Source organism: Lissotriton vulgaris, chromosome 5 (assembly GCF_964263255.1).
Source record: "Lissotriton vulgaris chromosome 5, aLisVul1.2, whole genome shotgun sequence".
In the NCBI taxonomy this organism is placed as follows: domain Eukaryota; kingdom Metazoa; phylum Chordata; class Amphibia; order Caudata; family Salamandridae; genus Lissotriton; species Lissotriton vulgaris.
The window spans coordinates 245,364,517-245,380,113 of NC_141693.1; the positions used below are offsets into that span (position 1 = coordinate 245,364,517).

The 15,597-nt window shown below is 49.7% G+C and overlaps 1 protein-coding gene across 1 annotated transcript in view; it reads left to right on the forward strand.

Moving 5' to 3' along the window:
• Positions 1-15,597, forward strand: part of BSPRY (B-box and SPRY domain containing) — a 119,071-nt gene that overhangs the window by 1,862 nt on the left and 101,612 nt on the right. The window lies entirely within an intron of this gene.

A 15,597-nucleotide genomic window follows, 5' to 3' on the forward strand; every position in this document is an offset into this window, starting at 1 on the left:
GATCACATGGAGGCTGCAGGCTTGTCGGAGGTAGGACCACGCAAGCATCAGAAGGGCAGCAGCTGGGATTGAAGACTATCACTTATGAGTCATGCAGGTAAGAAGGCAACAGGAGGCTTCATAAGCATGTGACAGGGACAGATGGGGAAGCTGGAGTGCTAGATGCAGAATCTTCAGAAGGTCAAAGGGCTAAGGGCAGGGAAGGGTTTTAGTAATGTGGCCAGTGGACGTGTCAGGAGTCACTCTAACTGGAGTTCCCCTTTCATTTTATTAAAACAAAGAGAGTTTGGATCAAGCATGAAAGCCATTTGTTTCAATAGAGATGGTTTTGGAGAGGGTTCTGTGGGCTTTTAAATAAAACTCTATTCTTGGTTTCGACTGAATCCTTGCTTCATATTTATTTTTAAAGAGGTCATGCATAGCTAGCATAAGCATGAGGTATTATTTGGCCATGGCTCCTTACTTATAAAATGAGGTTATGCGGAAAATATTTAGTTGTTACTTTACAGATATTTTTTCTGTTTTGTTTTCTTTGACTATGAATCCACACTCATCTTTAACATATTTATTTATGTGAGGAATTTTTTTAGGTTTAAAGTATTTTATTGAAGCAGGGTAAAGAAGGAAACAACAGGGCATGAAAAGAAAGAACCACAGGTGATCCACAATAAATGCATACAGTATATTAGATACATCAAAGCAGTTCAGTTCCCGCCATAGGCTCCTTCCGGCATGGATACACAGCTCGTGCGCCTGTGGTGAAGGACAAATGAAAAAAGAAAGAAGGGAGGGGAGGGGGGGGGGGAGGGAAGAGGAGGGAAGGGGAGGAGGGAAGGGGGGGGGATGGAGGGGGAAATGAGGGAGGGAGGGAAAAAAGGGGGGGATGGGGAAACAACCCTGCTCCACAACCTACCCAACCTACAAAGCCCCCCAACTACCACACCCCAACCCACCCCCTGTACTGTGCCAATGACCTCCAGCTCTCCCCTCATAGCGACCCTCCGGTCGACTCCGCTACTCAACGCCAACTCCGACCAATCAAGCAGGCGGATCCGGTGGCGGTGTCAGTCGTAGCAACCGAAGATACCTGGGGCAGGTGATCTCCCTGAACTCAGAACACAACAAGCTATGGAAAGGCGCCCACAGCTCCTCAAAAGCATCCGTATCCCCCATGGCTACCAAAGACATCTTTTCCATGCCAAGGATATGCCACAATCTATGCAGCCAGCCGACAACAGTGGGAAGTGTGGTGGAGCGCCAGTGTATGAGAATGTTTTGCACCGCTGACCCTAAGGCTATCGCAATCTGTCTGCCCCTTCTAGACCTGAGAGGATACATCAACCCATTCGGCAACCCCAGCAGGACATAGGCAGGGAACCGTGGCAGCTCTATCTCAAAACATTTGTCCACCTCACCAAGAACCTCCTCCCAATAAGAAGCCAAAAGGGGGCAGTCCCACAGTATGTGTGTAAGCGTGCCAGTTTGGCCACAGTAACGCCAGCACGTCCCCGGGATTGACCTATCCATCTCATGTAATTTCTCAGGAGTGCGGTACCAGTAGGTCGAAATTTTAGTGAAGGTCTCCGTGAGCCCCATGTGATAGGCCGAGTGGCGTGAGCGGTAGGAGATGTGGTCCCATTCTGTGTGGCTCAACACTCGTCCGAGCTCCCGTTCCCAGCGCTCCCTACCGGGGTTGTGAATGTAAAAGGGGGGGGGGGGGCTGCAGCATCTTGTACAAATCGGAGATAAGTTTAGCGTCCGACGTGCGAGTGATTAACCAGCGCTCGTACACCGTGATCTCCCGATCCGCCGATTCGCGCACTTGGGGTTGTAGTGCCCAGTGGCGCGCCTGCATATACCTCATGCGCTCCGTCTCAGGGAAGCCGTATTCCCGCCGTAAGTCCTGAAAGGGGATGACACCCTCGGGGCCATATAGGTGATGCAAAGTGCAACAGCGGGCCTCCCGCCAGCGGTCGTAAGCACCAGGCTCCAGTCCCGGACCGAAGTCCGGATTGCCAGTTAACGGCGTGAGGGGGGAGGGGAAGGTGGTAAATTCATGCTTAATGGCCACCGAGTCCCACACACGAAGTGGGACACGTGTCACAAAAGATGCGTAGAGGTTGGAGGGCCGGTGTGGCCTCCTCAAGAACGGCACCTCCTGTAGCGTTCTACCTGCTACCGCCTGGTCCTGGAACAGCCAGTGCTTGTCCGACTCCCACCGGCTCCATTCCACCAGGTAGCGAAGTTGGGCGGCCTGGAAGTATTTCCGTAAATCTGGTATCCCCAGCCCCCCCCGATTCGGGCGCCAGCGTAGCAATGTTCCTCTTAATCCGCGGTCTACGGCCCTGCCACACAAACCGCGCAATGGCCGATTGAGTCTCTGCAAGCCACCCTGTGGGAGGCTGAAGCGGCAACGCTCTAAACAGGTATAGCACCTGAGGCAGGAGGGTCATCTTTACTGCGGCCACCCTACCGAGCAGCGACAACGTGCCTTTGTCCCACTGGCCCAATTCCTCTCTGATTTTGGAGCTCAAAGCCGCATAATTGGCCGTGACCATAGCCGGGAGGGAGGGCGCCAACAGGATCCCTAAATACGGAATTCGGTCCCTGGACCAGCTCAGAGGATAAAGTCTCTGCAGTTCCGCCCTGGTGGTGCCTGTGAGCGAAATGTCGAGGGCAGCTGATTTCCCATGGTTCACCTTGAAGCCCGCCACCACGGCGAAGAGGTCCAATTCAGCAATGCAAGCCGGCAGCGACCTCCGTCAAAATGACGTCATCTGCATATAGGCTGATCGCGTGGGGAAATGCGCCCATCTTGACCCCGACAATGTCGGGGTTCTGCCGAACCCTTTGAGCAAACGGCTCCATATAAAGAGCAAAGAGCAATGGGGACAGAGGGCATCCCTGTCGCGTGCCCCTCTCTATGGGGAAGGGCCGGGAATTGCCCCCGTTCACTCGGACCACCGCAGACGGGAACCGGTAACAGTTGAAGATTAAGTGCCGAAACTTCTCGTCTATCCCGAACTTGCCCAAGACCTTCTCCAGGTAGGGCCAGTGCACCCGATCGAATGCCTTCTCCGCATCTATGGAGAGGAGCATTCTTTCCCCGGGGATCCTGGAGGCCTTCTCAAGAATATGAGTTACCCTCTTTGTGTTGTCCACTGTCTGCCTACCAGGTACAAAGCCCGCCTGATCCGGATCGACCATGCCCGGGAAATGAAGTGCCAAGCGTGCTGCCAATATGCTGGTGTACACTTTCAAGTCCGTGTTCAGCAACGAGATAGGGCGATAAGACCCACAGGCAGTCCTGTCCTTGCCCGGTTTTGAGATCACGGAGACCGTGGCTAGCAGGAATTCAAGGGGAATGGCACCCGGTTCCGTGAACGTGTTGAAAAGGCGGGTCAACAGAGGCGCCAGCTCCTGACAAAAGGTTTTTATAAAACAGAGGGATGAAGCCATCCGGGCCCGGGGCCTTGCCCGGCTTGAGCCGGGAGATCGCCGTGACCACCTCCTCGATACGGATCTCCCGTTCCAAGTACTGGGCCTGTTCCGGTGTCAACGAAGGGAGCTGCACCGACTCCAGGTAGTCCGTCTCTGTCTGAGCAGAAGGGACCTCACCGGTGTAGAGATCTGCGTAAAAACTACGGAAAACGTCCGCTATTTGCTCATCCTCCGTGACCGGGCGCCCGGCCGGGGTAACCAATTCCTTCACTCGGTGCTGTTGGTGTTGCACCCTGAGCTTGTTGGCTAGGAGCCGTCCGCAGCGGTCGCCACCGGTATAATACTTGTGCTTCAGACGAAGCATCGCGTATTCCGCCCGGTCCATGTCCAGGGCAGACAAGAGTTTTCTGGCGGCTTTCAGCTGCCTCCAGATCCTGGGGGCTCCCGTTCTGTGATGAACCTGCTCCAGCTCCCGCACCTGCCGGGTAAACTCGTCCCGTTTGAGCTGTCGGTCCTTGTTCTCCGCCGAGGAGAGAGCGATAAACTCGCCCCGAAGCACAGCCTTCAGAGCTGCCCATTGCGTCGCGCGGGAGGTTTCGCCATTGTCATTTACGCGCTGAAATTCCGCGATGGCCGCGCGAATCTGTTCCACCGTCGACCGCTTGTGCAATAATGTGTCCCGGAGTCGCCAAACCCCCCTCGGCCGGGCTACCGGGGGCAGATTGAAGGTGCCCTCTACCGGCGCATGATCGGAAAGAGAGAGGACCCCCATGTCAGCGTTCGAGGCGGAAACGAGCATCGGTCCCGACACAAGTAAATGGTCCAGCCGCGCATAAGACTTGTGTGCGTGGGAGAAGTAAGAGTACGCGCGGGTAGTAGGGTGGAGGTGGCGCCACATGTCATGCAAGTCCAGCTCCTCAAGTCGGGTGCGAACGGAGCCCGAAAGCTCTCCCAACTGGTGGCGCCGTTGCACAGACCTGTCTAGCGCCGCGTCAAAAACCAGATTCAGATCCCCCCCCAACACTATGTGCCTATCAGAGGTGGACGCCACATCATCCAGTGCCCTATGCAAGAATTGCTCCTGGCGGTCATTGGGGCCGTAGATAGAGCCGACAGTCAGCACCAAACCTCCCACCCTAATCCTGTACGCCAAGAGCCTCCCTTTCTGCTCCGCCACTTTGTGTAAGATCTCCCCCCGGAACCCCCTGGAGAACAGAAGTGCAACCCCTGCCGTTTTGGAAGCGCTGGAGGAGAAAAGCTGCGTGGGGAACTTAAGGGTACGCATTCTGGGACTGTCTTTTGCCAGCAAATGGGTCTCTTGTAACAGGCAGATGTCCGCCTGGGAATTCTCTAGCAGAGACAGTACCGCTCGCCTTTTAACCGGATTGTTCAGCCCTTTCACATTTAGAGTGACAACTTTAAGAGCCATCATGGAGGGGAACCAACAAAACGCACATAAGCGAGCGAGGCCCAGCAAGCGAACATATAAGCCACTTCACGAAACCCCAGCGCACAGCAACATAGGCATCTCTGCGGCACAGTACAGACCCCGAACCCCACAACCCCACAACAGGAGGACCCCCCCCCTTCCCCTGGAACATCAGAAACCCAACCCCACACCACTCCCAACTCCCAGTCCCCTCGCTGACCCCCAAACTCAAAACACCCCCCTGCAATTCCCATTCCCGTTCCCCGCTTCTCAAACCATAGAACGAAGTCATTGTCCCAGTCCAGTCCTATACGGAAGGCCGTGGAAAGTCAATTTAGTGGACCTCCAGCCACCAACACCTGCACTCGCCATCCCGCCCCACCCGCCCCAAGAACCCCCGCACCTGCGATAAGAAAAGGCTAATGCAGACTCCCCCCGGAGTGAGTTCAGGCCGTCAGGGCCACTTCACCGGTCGCCGTCGCTCTGGAGGCCTCCTGGATGGCGGCCGACATATCCGCCCGAATCGTGGGCGAGTCCGGCCGCTCCGGCGGCGGGGAGCGCCTCTCCCCAGCCTGCTGCCTACCGTCCCGGGTGCTGCGTCTGCGGCGCGGCGTCGGGGTGTCTGAATCCGATGCCCTGATGCCCAATACTGTGCAGACATCCTGAAGGGACCGGAGCTGGTGCAATATTCCGTTCCACCGAAAAATCAGGCGGAAAGGGAGCCCCGAAGAGTACTGTGTCCCCTGTTCCCGGAGGAAGTCCGTGGCGATTTTAAAGGATTTCCTTTTCTGCAGTGTAACCGTAGATAAATCCTGATAGAGGGCCACCGGGCGATCACGGAATCGGAAAGGCTGATGCGGCCGTGCCTCACGAAGGATCCGTTCCTTTAGGGGGAAGTCCGGCAGGAAGGCCAAGATGTCCGGGGGGGGCGCCGTGGCTCTGCGGAGGCGGCACACTCTGTGCGCTCTGTCTATGCGAACCTGGAATTCTTCTGACTCCCCCAGAATTGAACGGAAGAGGGCCTCCAGGTATGCGGTCACGTCCTCTCTCTCCTCGCCGGACGGGACGCCCCGGACCCTGATGTTGTTCCGCCTGGACCGATTTTCGAGGTCCTCGGCGTGGGCCTGCAGCTCGATCTGTTGCTCCCGCAGCCGCAGGACCTCCTGCTGCAGGTGGGTGATCTCCTCGTCCCTGGAGTGACCTGCTTCTTCCACGGTGTTGACTCGTTCTCCCAGGGAGTCTACCTCTCGCCGGATCTCGCGGACCTCCCCGGCCACCTCCTGCTTCAAAGTCTGAAAATCCTCCCGCAAGGAGCTAAACAGCGACTCGAGGAACGATCGCGTCACCGGGGGTTCACCGCCCTCAGCGCCTCTGGAAGGGGCTGGGGAGGTCGTGGCTGTTTGGCTCCCTCCGCTGCGTAGGGCCCCGCGCCCCAACATGTCCGGCAAAGTCCGATCACCCCTCCTCTGGCCCCTAGCGTTCGACAACCTGGCGGTACGGGAATCAACGATGGCCGTCGCTCGGCGAAAAGGTGACCAAGGCAGCTATACTCCGGCCAGAAAGCTCCGTCACATAGAGGCCCCAAGCAAGGCCGGGCAGCCGGTCCGGGGTTCACAAAATGGCCGCCCGTTACAGTCAATGGGCCAACGCCCAGGGAGTGAGGCCTACCTCCGTCGCGGGTCCATTAGCGAAAAACACCGCCGGAGGGCAGGCGTAGGCAGTCGGGGCCGGCCCTCCTAGCTGAATAACAGCTCCGGGGGCGTAACACTGCTCCTCCACAACCAGGGTTCGGCCGGAACGGCCGTACGAGGCTAGGACTCTCCAGGCCCCGGTCTTGCGTAGCGGCCGGAGGCCGACTCCGCCTTCCTCGCTCTCCTCCGCTCGGCTCCGCTATCTCCGATTTCCTCCGTTCGGCTCCGCTCCGCCGGCGAAGCCTCCGCCGGCACCTACTCGGCCACTTCGGCTCAGACACTCCACCGGGACACCACAGGTAGCTGAGCACGCCGTCCAGACCCCAAGCCTGGAAGCCTCGCGGCCCCGGGATCGCACACCAGCCGCCCAGCGGGCTCCGCCCCGGGCTATCTCGGTCAGATTCGCACCTCCGGAGAGTCAATCAAAGCTCAACGGCCACTCCACACCACCACCGGGGTCACCAGGCGCAGTCACCGCTTGATCCGGGGGGGAATCAGCGGTTGCAAGCGGTGCAGGGTTTCAGGGGCACGGGAGCTCTCGGCAAGTGCGACCTCTCAGCCCGCCATCTTGGCCATGCCCCCCTTGAGGAGTTTTTTTAAAGCGCCAACATGACCAGTCAGGGTATCAGAGCGCTGAAAAAATAGCAGGCAAGTCATACATTTAAAATAAGAAGCAATCAGTGATAAGTAAGAACAGAAAAACTGCAAAGTAACCATCGGTTAGGTAGATTCATGATCCAGAGTTATCTACATGAGAATCGTCCAGCTGCGGTCCTCAGGGTTGTTATTGGAGAAATGTTTCGATCAGAAGCCTTTTCACTTTGTTTTTGAAGGAGGTCGTGGGGGGAAGGGAGGGGGGGGGGGGGGTTGGTCCTCAATATGGGTGGCTTTGCATTCATTCCATATTATAGGGGCTAAGCCGGAGCAGGACCGGTTGTAAGTTTTCTTTTAGTTGCTCTTCTGCGGTTTCAGTGATAGGGAGTTGGCGCTTCTTAAGGAACGACTGCCCCCCAACAGTTCCTAGTTTATTGGCCATGTACACAGGAGTGTTGTTTATTTGTATGCACGATGTGTTGTATGTTAATGTTGTTAAACACTTGAGCACAGAATTTTCACTCAATCTTGTTTCATGTTAATTTTTAAAGCCACCATGGCTAGAGTAAAAGGTATTATTTGAACATAGCTAGTTTATTTTCCTGTAGTGTCCTTGCTTCTAGTTTTGGGTTATTCTGGGAATATTTGGTTTACGTTACCCTTCAGAAATAGTTTTATGTATTTATTTTTTCTTTGACCATTAATTCCCATTAATCTCTAACACATATATTTTGTGTGCGGGAAGTGTTGCATGTTAGTGTGCGGGATGTGTTATATTAATATAGATTTTATTTAACACCCGAGCATAGAGAGAACTAGTCAGCCTACTCTGCTTTGCAATATAGGCTCTACTGTCACCTGCAGTTTTACTAGAAAACATCATAAATTATAAATGAGGAATCTAAGATGGTAGTCACTTGATATGTGAAAAAGATAATAGTGAATTGAAGTACTCACGATGGCCTGTGCAGATCTATATTAACATAATACCATAATCAGCCAATTCCTGAGACTCAAGTTGAGACCAACCCCTGCAGTTACTCGACATTGTTTTGACCGATCACCACTAGAGTGGCCTTCATCTGGACATGACCATAATATCAGCCATGAAAACAAAGCATAGCAGAACTCTGGTGGCCAACACCTATACAAACCACCAAAAATGTGGTAATCATGCTTGTACGATCGACAAACTCATGATACGTATAATGGTTTCAATACAATTATGGCAAAAGGAGGATTTCTGGCTTGCCTTAATCAGTTATGTCTGTACTAGTTAATAATGTCGTATTCTTTGCATTGATGTAGAATTAGGATGTTCCTTGTTTGTACACAAAAGTAACATTAGTGAGCTGAGATGCTTGGTTCTTTTATTCTGCCCCAATCCTGCCCTGCAATGAGAATGAAGCATTTACTGCAGAGAAGACTATTTTATCAGGGTAGATACAATGTTATTTCCTGAAGGTTCTTCATAGAAGGTGGATTTATGGAATCTGATTCTAAATAAAACACATATACCTATGTGGGAAGATAAACTCCGATCGCTCAGATTGTAAAAGTATCTTTTTACTTGGATCCCTCTGGGCATTTTCTTTTCCTTATGCTAAAAGGAGAGCATACATCTCTACACAGTAGGGTACATTACTCTAAATTGTTAGGCATGCTTTATATTAGCGATAGTATTACAAATAGTCAATGCTCTATATATGGCTCTACAATGGGTTAACACAACATGATGTGCACCCTGCAACGTTTGGAGACGCATCCTTACAATTTCACAATGGATTGCTGCATCAAATAAATCTAAATAACATGAACTGAGGGGACTAGATTAAGCCCCTGCCACAAGGGACTGATTTATGTCAGGTAACATCAGTGATGAAAACAATATACACTAACCGTTTCTGATCTGTAATATTCTTTGTATAGTACTCTAGAATAGCTGTTTAATTCTTTTTTCTAGCTGGTCCCATTCCCGAAAGATAGTATTAGTATTTTAATTTGTACCATTTTCTACAACAAACAGCTAGGCCTGCCACAGGGAAAATATATTTTGGGTGCTAGTCGCTGTAAGGACACGTTAACATTACATTTCTACATGTCCTACTTTTAAATACAATGCACCCAGCCTTCTGGGTTACAGTGCCAATATAGCGGTGACCTATTATTTAAAATGACGTTTTCCCCTTTCAAAAGGGTTTATTTTGACAGGTTGAAATGCTATTGTCAAGCTGCCATGGTAGGCCTGAAGTCATGTTTACACTGTCACTTGGATAGCACAGCAGGGGCTGCAGTCCACTAGTAACATTAATCTTCCAGGTCCTAGTTACATTTTGTACATTGTACAAGGGATTTGTAGGTAAGTTAAACATACCAATTAAGAGTATGTAAATGTGAATATGTAAAAAAGGGGAACACAGGCACTTTATTTCTGGTTAGAAGGGGTAAAGTGCACATCGTTTTTTTAAGTCAGCAGAAATGTAGGGTTCAGCAAAAGGTGAAAACTGGAGTGACCACACAGATAAGGCAGATTTTCTACGTCAAGTTTGCTCATGCACTCCTGATGCCAGCAATAAAGTCTCAGGCCCTCACTCAGTAAATTTCGAAATGGTACCATGTTTCCAATAATTGCGTTACCATAAGCAGTAATCATAACAATACCACAAATTTAGATTGAAATGTTGTGTAACACTCTGTTTATGCATGTTTTATGCATTCTAGGGGTGCAAAGTTAGCACCAGCTTTTTACTGGTGCTAGTAGGCATGGCAATTCAGTGCAGGGGAGTAGTTTTACGGCATGTTGTGGTTCAGTAATAGTATACTCCTTTACTCTAAATGTAAACATTGTAATAAATGCAATGAAATTCACTTTTCACACATTGAGCACGATTTTCATGCTCTCCAATGGAGGAAATAGAGTTTTATTCATCGTCTTTTAAATTCCCTTCAGTGTGTATAATTATCAGAGAATAGTGTTTAAGATACTTTCTTAACCTTGAGGATAGCTTAGTGAAGAGTTGCCTCGATGCTTCACCATCGTATGATTAGATGCCGAATATTAAGCCTTGACACTATGCCTCTTGATGGTCTAAACAATAGCACATTTCCAACCAAATCAGAATTACTAGAAAATAGAACATCTTACCTATTATGCAGTTTAGTAAAGCACAGGGGATCATCTGGGAAAATATCAAAACTAACATTCTCACTGCTACAAATATGCACAACAAAGACATCACACACAGACCGTGCGCCCCCTCGCCCCCACATTTAGGAGCTGGGTTTGCCACAAAGGACTAAGTATTTCAGACAGTGCTGTACAAATTAAACCAGAGATGGCAGGTAAATGTGCTGTTTAATGATTAACAGGCACCAAGCAGTGACTTTATTTATGATCACGGGGATGTGATATAAAGCATGCTACTGGCTTTTAAGGGCAATTGAGCTTTCCAATAGCGTATTATGGAATACACAATGCAGTACGTTTGGGAGGGCCGAAAGTGTATAATGGCTTTACTCAAAGAAAACCAAATGGAAAGGAGCATTGAACAGAGGGGGGTGTTCTTCTGACATCATGATATGTACCACATATTGCACTAACTCAAGATAACTTCATCATATGATTAAAGAGGAACATGCTTGTTCTCTTATGAAGAGATCATTGTTAACAGTCATACTTTTGCTAGTCATCAAACAGTATTTGGAATTGCTTCTGTTATAAAAGCAATGGCTTCAGGGATTAAGAGACCTCTTACGCGGTGCGTCCATTGGGGCATAGGGGCGTAGCCCCACCAGCCACCATGGACCCGCATTGCGGCCGCCGGCCGTATCTCTAAATAAAATACATTGCGCTGAATTGCGCAGGGGGGTGGCCTGCTGCAGCTTGAGTGACAGTCCACATACTCAGGCTGCAGCAGACCACAGTGCGCAGTCCCGCTGGGGAACTTACAGTGCGCATGCTTGAGAAAGTTGGCAACTTTCTCAAGCATGAGCACTGTAAGTTCCCCAGTGGGACCCAGGGGTGCTTCACCGTGCTGTTTGCCTGCCACAGCCCGTGTTTCCCAAGGGCGACAGGGCGAGCAGCAAATGTGCCCCCCTAGCCAATCCTGGCGCTGCATGCAGCGCCAGGATTGGCTGGTCCACCAGCGCAGCATCCCATTGGATGCCGCGCGTGGGGGTGGCCTGGCATTCGTCTCAGGAGCAGCTAGCCAACTTGCTAATGCAGAGGAATGCGAGTCTGAGGATACGTGTTTCCCTTTGGATAATTCTGTCTAAATCTATTCACAAGGCATTAGACTCTGATATCTGTGGTTTGGGATATTAGTACCTCTATAGTCAGAAATTGATCCCTCCTGCTGATAGTAGCAGGTCATGCATGTTTGTTTCTCAAGATTGCGCACTCCACTTGTGAAATAAAATCTCCTATTAAGGAGCTGCAAACATCGACGGGAGGTGTGGTTAACCGTCAAACATCGCGGACGTGGTATAGAACAGCTCTTTGTTGAACCTGCTAGTTAAGGCCGAAGCCCCCCAGAAATATTCTGAAAGGGCAGCGGAACATAGCCTGCATCAGCAGAGCGGAAAATATTAGACTGTGCACGGCGCCGAAGCTCAGGAGCACGTTGAGCATTTCGGCGCCCCGCGGGTGAAAGGCCAGAGGCCAAAGAAGACGCCCAACTCTCGGCACCAGAGTCGGAACCACAGACACCAGTGGCCGAGAGAGAACTGTGGCAAATCTGATGCGGTCCTGCGAGCAGCAGTGCCTGGTACGGAACCGTGTGACTGTTGCAGCGGCAGGAATCGCAGGAGAAGGAGTCTGGTGAGTGGATGTGAGGTCACAAGATGGCGGGGATGACTCAACACAATCGCGCTGCCTGGGACCCAGATAGGGGAGGCATAGGCGCGAACCCGTAGTGCTGCTTATGGAGGGCTCGGTGTGAGATTATTGATTTCCCGAATAATCAGCCAGACATGAGAGGTGCTTTTCCATGACACTTGCCGTGACACAGGAGTAATGGGAATAGTGCTGATTGCCTGTGAAGCGGGGTGGCATTAATTATTAACGGCTGGACGAAGAGGAGAGAACATGGTCACCATTGGAGTGTGCCTGCAGGCCCTTTTGTGTGACTCGGCGGCGCCTGTGTGTGCATACCCTCTGCCTGTGTCTCAGCTGCGGCTGTGTGGGATCAAGCCTGTCATGCGAACTACTGGTGAGGTCCGGAGTTAATTCTTGGCCAGTGTTGTTTTTGTCCTTTTGGATTTGACCGCGTGTTCAGGTGCCGCCTGGGTCTGAGAAGTGGAGCATTGCCGGAGCACGCAGGTGGTTGATTGAAGCAATTGGTGCAGACAGTTACTTGCCATTTGAAAAGATGGGCTTCCCCAGAGCGAAACAGCCGGATCCCCCTGCACAGAATGATTCCGACGAGGGGACCCCACGTAACACGGCTGAAAGTGGTGTCTCTGGAGTTGTTCCGCCCTGTAATGTGCATGGAGTGCTGTGGTTTAGTGGTTTATAAGCATAAAACTGCTCCGAGGAAGCCTCTATAGGCTAGAACTCCCCCACAAGTATACTGATTTAAAGGCAAACACTGCTTGTGCGATGCAACTGCCCCCATGGTATCGTGGACACCTCTATTCTTGAGATGTATGTTCCCCCGGTGGACCTGCTTAGATTGTGTAGGGAGGGGCAAAGTAGTAACATACTGTAGCCAAAGCAATAAAATACTTAAACTAAAGCACCACGCCTAATTCTGACCAACAATAATAATGCTAAGTTATTGTTGTTATTTGTAATCCTCTTTGTTATGCTTTTAACTTATGAGGGACCGTGTTGATTACCAGAGACCTGCTCGCATTATGAGGATGATATGAGGATGATTGGGCATGGTCAAGTGGGAGATGGAAATTTGACCTGTTAATAAGGTTGACTAAGTGATCCCCGGGTGACTGTGATAAGCTGTTATACATGTTGCACTTTATAATGTTTTTCCTGAGCAAAACGAGTTGCATGCTACTGGTTAATTTGGCACCTTTTGTCTTTTTAATGTGAACTTAATATTTCTGGGATTTTGGGTTGATGACCATTCATTGTGTTTTAGTGTCGGAAATTCTAAGTCTTTACATTGTTATTAGCTAAAGTCATGCGTTGGTTAAATTGATCTAAATGTGTGCTGCACACTACTAATTGTATGGCATTCATGATTGTTTACTAAGATATCGGTTAATGTGCAATATTTCTGTAAGGATTTATTTCTGGGGAAAAAAGTATTAGAGCCACCTACACAGAGCCACCTACACACACACACAGAGCCACCTGCACACACACAGAGCCACCCACACACACACAGAGCCACCCACACACACACAGAGCCCCCCCCACACACAGAGAGCCCCACACACACACAGAGAGCCCCCCACACACACACTTCTTCTACTCTTAGAGCTGAGATGTTCATGAAAGTCTAATAGTCTGAATTCAGCACCTGAGCGTAATAGGACGGAATGTATGAAGCTTTGTGGTTATACTGAATAAGCAGCTACCTATGTTATGCCATAATTAATGTTATGCCATCTATTAATGTAATATCTGAACTTTCACAATTGCTTTATTAACCTTCCTGCTTTCTCAAATTTGCTTGGAAATGCACGATTTTTCTTCAAAATTTTCTTGGAGGGTGTAACACCCCCAAAACCCCCTTTTGGGGTTCGGGCTAGCTCGCTGCGCTCGCTCGCTACGGTGCTGTATGCAATCACTTTGCGCCCCACCACTTTCAAATGTCACCCACCGCCCCTGAACAGATCTTTGTATTGATTCATTGGCCCATCTGTGGTTACACGGGCATCTTATACTTTCTATTGCACTTCAGACATGGGGAGATATGTGATGCCTACATGGGTTTTTACGTGGTGGTCTAATATAGGTGTATAGAAATGCCGATTGTGAGGTCTGTGCATATCAAATAAGAGAACAGAAAACTATTGGATTATAGTCTGTCATTACCACAATTGCCGTTGAGTTTGTGTATTATGGAATTCACCTAAATAATTAACTTCTCCTCTCTGTATGACAAGGTTTGGTTTGTTTCAGCACTTTGAGTTTACTAGACAACTGGCCTATTCAAAGGCAAAAGATTACTTTGTTAGTATGGTTGATGTCACACCAAAAAGGCATGGGTCCCCTTTCCTTTAAATCAGCCCTATGGGGCAAGAACGTTTTTTACTGAACAAGTAGCATTTTCTATACATTGAAATATTATTTAAGGTAAGTGGCCCACTTATAATTGTGAAGATTTCCACATTGTTTCTTAGGTTAGATGCAGCACAACTGAGAGAGCTCCAGCATCAATATGGCTTTGGTTGGCTTGGGGGTCTTTTATCACAAGTTCTGACCATGGACTGTTGCATCTTTTCTCATTTCTCTGAAAAGAAAATAGTTTGATGGAGATATTCGTATATTACTGACCAATCACACTTAAGTGGTGTTTGATCCACATTTTTATCAGAACGGTTGCAGGACTATTAGTGGTAATACAGTTAAAGTAACCATCCCTGGCTGCCCTGCCATGGAAAAGATAGGACAACTGTGATCTAATGCACATCTCAAAAGATTTGCATGAGATCACAGTTGTCCTATCTTTTTCATTTATTTGCTTTAGAGAGGATTGTTTTTGGCTAACCCCTAGTTTTCAGTATGGTGCATTGGGGTTTCTGCAAGCAGATCTTTCCGTTGTGAACAGTTTCGGTTTCTTCTTAAGAACTAGCCGAAAGTATGAAATGTCAATAAAGGCTTCATGGCACATATCCTTTAAATATGAAAAGGTATTAAATCGGTGGGATTGGTGGTGTCGAGAAAAGGCGAACTTACAGAGCACTATAATATCAGAGTGCTGGAGTTCCAAATCCACCTGCGCACTGGATATGCCTTTAAACCCTGGTAGATGGACCGCAGGTCCTCTAGGAGGGCAAAGGGTCTGACCTTAGCCATCATGGTGGAGGACTGTCTGTCCTAATTAAATATCACTGCCTTTCTTGTGGGACCATCTGTGCTGTGATAGGAGCCTCCACCTCGGCTAGCATGGAAAATCTAGGGGGGGTAGGATGACCATCACTGGCCCTTTGGCGTTCGGGTCTACCAAGTCAGACTTTACATTAGCAAAGCCAGCAGAGGGTCTGCTGATATAAGTTTTGCACTTCTTCTGACTCTATTGAGAGCAGGAGAACCACAAGTTTGATAGGGCACGAGTAAGGCAGACTTATGGGACTGTTTCTGCCCACCAATACTCTACATATAGTCCTTTGACTATACTTCCTCAAAAATGTAAAGATCCAAAAAGCTGATGCTATGTTTATTTGTAGGGAGTAAATTTCAGTAGACGCTTTCTAGTTGCATCACTCTAGATAGTGAGTCAGACATGTTCCATTGCCCTTTCAGAGGGTATAAGT